The sequence below is a fragment of the Mesoplodon bidens genome (genome assembly GCF_964165515.1).
Source record: "Mesoplodon bidens genome assembly, chromosome: 10".
Lineage (NCBI taxonomy): Eukaryota > Metazoa > Chordata > Mammalia > Artiodactyla > Ziphiidae > Mesoplodon > Mesoplodon bidens.
This window is the reverse complement of record NC_138172.1, coordinates 41,303,467-41,309,936: the sequence shown is the minus strand read 5'-3', so window position 1 is coordinate 41,309,936 and position 6,470 is coordinate 41,303,467.

The window sequence follows — 6,470 nt, the reverse complement described above, 5'->3', positions numbered from 1 at the left end:
GGGCAGGGCATCTCCGTGAGAATTCTAGAACTCATGGTTTGTTTATGCAGGGCAGCAGGGAGTGAGCCTCTGCCCCAGGGTTGGGGGCTCACCCAGCTGGGGCAGCAGCAGGAGGCTAAGTAGACAATGTGGTCTGGGTCATGGCCTGCCAGAGCCATGATGTGATGCTGCTGCCAGACACCTCTCTGGAATGGTGCTGCTGATGCCTTGCCCTGAGCCTGTGACAGCACGTGCTGTCTGGCCCGAGACAGTGCCTCCTGGGCTCAGCCTTGGCCTTGACAGGGCCCCTGTATCCCTAACCCTAACTCTGTGATAGCGCCAGGTATCTGGCTCGTGACAGTGCCTAGTGCCTGGCCTGTGAGGCACTCCCAGTACCCAGTTCAAGTTCCGTTATGAAGCCCTTCTCATGGCTCCCCTGGAGGTATGGAAACTGAGGCTCTGAGAGGGGGACAGCTAGTTCCTGCTGTGATTAATTGAGCTGGAACTGAAGTTTTCCTTTTTCCCACTCTACATTTTTAAGAGAACAGCTCATGGGTAGAGGCCAGGTGTTTTGGGCCTGGGAGGTGAATTCCTGAGAGGAAGCAGCTTGCAAGCCTGGGTCTTCATGAATCAGCAGAATAAATGACATTTTGGGACCCCTCCCCACCACTCCATTGAAGTCCCCACCCCAAGAATCCCCTGAGGAACTGTCCATGAGGACAGCTCACTTCGGCTCCACCCCGTTGTCAGTGTTGTCAAGATCATGGGTAATGAGATTGCTGCTCATTACACTGCTAGTGGAGATGGACTGGGGCCAGCACTGTGGAAAACTTTGGAATCATTTAGCAAAGCAGAAAATGTGCCTACCTCACAACCTGCAGTTCCACTCCTGGTTGTGAGCCCTAGAAACATCATGCATGTATGCAGGAGGAAAGACACATGAGACTGCTGGCAGCAGCACTGTTGGGTAGAGCCCCAACTAGAAACTACCCAGCTGCCATCAAAGGCAGGATGAATGCATGGAATACTTGAGCAATGAGAACAGACCACTACATGTAGCGACATGGGAATCTCATAAAACATATTGCTGAGTGAAAGAATTCAGACACCAAATGGTACATATTGCATGAAATTCAAAAACAGGCAACACAAACTATTTTTAGGGGTACATGGTAGAAAATCAGATTTCCCACAATAAGATTTCCTCTGGGGGAAAGAGGGAGAAAGAGGGAGGGAGAGAGAGAAGAAAGAAAATCCAGAGAAGCAAAATTCTCTCTACTCTTCTGCCTTTGTGGAAAGTAATGCTTTGCGGGGGAATGATCAACCAATAAAACCAAGATAATTGAATAAAGACCAAGCATATCCGTTATCACTGCCAATGTGAATACAAAGAAAAACCTCTACTTTTACAAGTCAGAGATTCTTATATTGGGTAGAAAAAAATCCACTCACATGCTACTCAATAGAGACTCACCTAAAACAAAGTGATATGAAGCAGTTGAAAGTAAAAGATGGTCAAAAATATATTAAGTATATGTAAGCAAAAATAGAAATGACAATATTAACCTCTAAAGATGTAATTCAGGACAAAACAGAAAAATAAAATTACTTTCTGTTGAAAAAAGATAAAAATTATAATGACTATGTAACATTAAAGTTGTTCATCAATAACAACATCAAACAGTGACACATGAGAAATAGAAAAACCTCACTTGCAGTGGGAGAGTCTTCTCCAGCTTTGTCTATCTTTGAGGGATTGAACATCTATAAAAATCAACTGCACACTAGACTACTAAGCAGAAACTAATACACCATTGTGAAGCAATTACACTCCAATAAAGTTGTAAAAAAAAAAAAGAAAACCACAATAACTTCCCTAAAAGTGGAACTAGTTTGGGCCACGTTTTTTACCATGATGAAATGAAACAAAGATTTAATAAGAATGAGTAAGTGAAATAAAACAAATGACTTGAAAATTTTAAAAATAAAGTTGGTTAACTTATTTCAAGGAAATAAAAACATTCTATAAACTATTTAGAAAATACTAATAATTAGAGCAATGCATTGAAAAAACTTTTTGAGTGTGTTCAAGGCAAATCTATAACCTTAAAGGTATTTATTATCGAATAACGAAGAATGAAAATTAATGAATTAAATGTTCAAAGCAAGAAACCGTAAAAGGTACAAAATAACCCCAAGGAAAATCTGTAAGAAACATGTACAAAATATAAAATTATACCCTAATCAATTAGTACAGCAGAGTTAGGAATGAACTCTATGATCTGGATCTTTATAAAAAGAAATAATATTAAATAGGACAATGGGCATATTTTACACTGATAGGGTATAACCCATCAAGATGGTGCAGCAGGCATGAACCTTGCACTCCTAACAACACAGCTTTCAAACATGAAGCAAGAATTGTTAGAACTGCAGGAAGAAATAGACAAACTCTGAATTCTCATGATAAACCGCTCAGAAATCAGCAGATTTATAGATATAAAATATTTGAAGTGTTGAGAGGATTTGAATAACCCAATCAACAAGCCTGATCCAGTCAGTTATAGCTAGAACTCTATTTCAAAACACACTCTTTTACTTCAAACGCACATGAAATATTCAATAAAACTGACCAAATACTAGGCACAAAGAAAACCTCAATACATTCCAGAATGTGGAAATAATTAAATCCATATTGATATAATTTTTAATAGAGAAAAAGGAGAAGCCCCTGTCCCTCTCCCAAACTATCCGTCAGGAGATTAAATAACACCCATATAGTACTCTTGGGTTAAGTAAGAAATACAGTGTGAAATAAAAAACAATATAGAATGAATGGCAATGAGGTCAGTACATATAAAACCCTGTGAAATGCGGCCAAAGTGAGACTCACAGGAAATTTTATGGAATTAGTGAAAATATTAGAAATGAAAAAAGTCTATAATAATGAACTAAGCATACTACTCAGGAAGTTAGAAAAAGAACAATAAAGTAAATCTCCCCAAAGGAGAAGATTGAATTACTAAAGCTAAAAGAACTTTCATGAAATAAAATAAACAAAAAGCAGCATATTTGATCACTAAAATCAAAAGGTAGTTTGTACCATATAGGAGTTGACAAGTTAAGAGAAACTTCCACTCAGACAGGCTTAAAATTTCTGTCTCCTCTCTTCAGTGATGGTGGCTTCATTCTGAGTTGATCCCCTTATTGAAAAATGGTTGCCAGCATCCTTCTGCCTCCTCATCCACATTAAGAGAGACAGTATGGGGACTTCCCTGGTGGTACAGTGGTTAAGAATCCGCCTGCCAATGCAAGGGACACGGGTTCGAGCCCTGGTCCGGGAAGACTCCCACATGCCACGGAGCAACTAAGCCCGTGTGCCACAACTACTGAGCCTGTGTGCCTAGAGTTCACATTCTGCAACAAGAGAAGCCACCACAATGAGAAGCCCGTGCACCACAAGGAAGAGTAGCCCCCGCTCACCACAACTAAAGAAAGCCCGCGTGCAACAACGAGGACCCAACGCAGCCATAAATAAATAAATAGATAGATAGATAGATAGATAGATAAATAAATAAATAAGTAAGTAAGTAAGTAAGTAAGTAAGTAAGGAGAGACAGTATGCATTTCTCTCCTCTAACCATACCTTATGCTTATTGGGATAACCTAACTGGGGTCAGGTGGCCGGGCACTGGACTATGCTAATTAGATCAAGCCAATGAACCATCCACTTGGGAGCTGGGAGTATGACAGCTTCTCCCTGAAGATGATGAGCAACATGGCAGACAGTGTGGACTAATGACTAGGACCTGTAGTAATATGAGGGAAGGATGGATACCATAAAGCTAACCAGTAACAGTACACCAGGTGTTTTTTTGGAAAATACCTATGAAATAGACAAAAAATTGACAATTTTAATCTTTAATCATTAAGAAAAGTGAAAGAATACACATGTAAATAATATTAAAAATAGGAAAGGAGCCATAGGTTCAAATTTTACGTATCAGTTTAAAATTTTAAAATCTAAGCTAAATTGATTTGTTTTACTAAAATTAATGCAAAAAGAGGTGGGAAACCCAACTAAGCCAATAACTATGCAAGTTTTTTTTTTTAAATAGTCAAAGATTTGTCCCCTAAAAAAGGCATCAGGCCTAATAAGTTTTATGTGTACCATCTACCAAACGTAAGGAACAGACAATGTTGGTGTTATATAAACTGCTCTAGGGCACAGGAAAAGACTAGAAAGCTCCTCAACATGTTTTAAGATGCTAGCATAGCAATGGCACCAAGGGTGGAACAGAAAGGAAAATTGTAGGCCAATCCAATATTGGAACAAAAATTCTAAACAAAACGGTAGAAATTTAATCCAGAGTGTATTACAGGATTTACCTAAGAAATCTACCGGAGATCTAGTCATGTGTTTCACTAAGTAAACAAATTAAATAAGAATCATCATCTTAACAGTTCACAACTGTGTCACCTGGGCCCAAAACAGTGCCTGACACAGAGGAAATTCCAAGTATCTGGGGAATGAATGAAAGAATGAAGTCAGGGTCAGCACATGTACCCTCACCATTATTGCTACTATTTCATATTGTGCTGGAGTCTCCAGCAATGAGATAGCAAAAGAAATAAACGGTGTGACTTTCAAAAAGGACAAGAGGGAGCTGTCACCATTATAGGTGATGTGATTACCCCAAAATAAGCCAAGAGAATCAACTGAAAAACTACTGAATTTAATACACAGTTTTGCAAGATGACCAGGAATCAAGATCACTGTTTTTTTTAAATCCATCAACAGCTTTAAAATACCTAATATGCAGAATTAGAAAAAGTGTAATGGGAAAAGATACCACCCATAACAGACATAATCAAAATTTGTAAACTACTTAGAAATAAACTCAATGGTTTTCCAGACATCCATGAATAGAAGAGCTGAATGAATGGAGACATATACCATATTCCTGGTTAGGAACTCAACACTGTAAAAATGACAGTTCTCCCCAAATATTCTGTGTATTTAATTTCAGTTAAAATATCAATAACATTTTTAGTGAAAACCGACAAACTGATTCTAAAGTTTATATGGAAGGCAAGCTCTGTAGATTAGGCAATTTTTTTTTTTAAAGAAGAAGGAGAGCTTTTGCTACCATTTAACAAAACATAACATGAAGCTGATTGAAACAGCACAGCACTAGCCCAGGGACAGACAAACAGATTAGTGGGAAATAATAAAGGTTTCAAAACCACACCCACAAATATATTAGGATTTCGTTATTATAAATGTGGACATTCAAATCAGCAGGAAAGGATGGACTCTACAAGAAATAGTGTCAACCGAGTTGGCTCTCCAGTTGAAAACAGAGTTAGCGCCTGACTCACACTATACATAACAGAAATTTCAAAAGGATTACAGTTACACATAAAAAATAAATTTATCAAAATATTAAAAGAAATATGTGAAGATAGTTTTATAATCTGGAGATGGAGAAGGCCAAGTTAAGCAAGCCACAAAATCCATAAAGAAAGTAAACACTGACTTCATTCAATAATAATTTTTAAAGTCTTTACAGGAAAATTACCCATATATTCCACATATTTGTAAAAGATAAGTGGCAACAACTGGAGAAAATATTTGTAAAATAATTGACAAAAGCTTAATATTCAGAAAAGATAAAGACCTTCCATGAGAAAAAGATAAACAACCTAATTTCTAAAATAAGCACATGAACGGAGGATTTACTAGTGAAAAGGTATAGCTTTTTTTCAATAAACACATGAAAAGACATTTTTCCAATCAAGAAAATGCAAATTAAAACAGCAATGATATAACTTTCTACCACTGGATGGGCAAAATTTTTGAAGATTAATAATATCCACTTTTAGCAAAAAGAAGCATTCATTCTTGTATACTGTAGGTGTGAATGTATAGTGGTTCAGCTTTTGCGAGGAGTAAATTATATTCATCCAAAATTACTAAATTTGTGTCTACTGTGATGGTCCTCCCGAGTCCACTCCTAGGAAGACCGCTGCAGAAATGCTTCAGACTGTGCTCTCCCCCACCCCACCCCTGAGCACGCAGCAATATGCTCATGGCAGCACTGTCACAATGCTGACAAGTCAGAAACAGCCTAAAACCTGGTGCTGGTTAAATAACATACATTACATCCACACGGTACACATGCAATAATGTAAAATTATGAATAGCTCTAGGTACTGACATAGGTTTTCAAGGCATATAGATTTTGTTTTTTTTTTTTTTGCGGTACACGGGCCTCTCACTGTTGTGGCCTCTCCCGTTGCGGAGCACAGGCTCCGGACACGCAGGCCCAGCAGCCATGGTTCACGGGCCCAGCCGCTCCGCGGCATGTGGGATCTTCCCAGACCGGGCCACGAACCCGTGTCCCCTGCATCGGCAGGCGGACTCTCAACCACTGCGCCACCAGGGAAGCCCCCATATAGTTTTTTTTTAATGTAGGTTATTAATAATA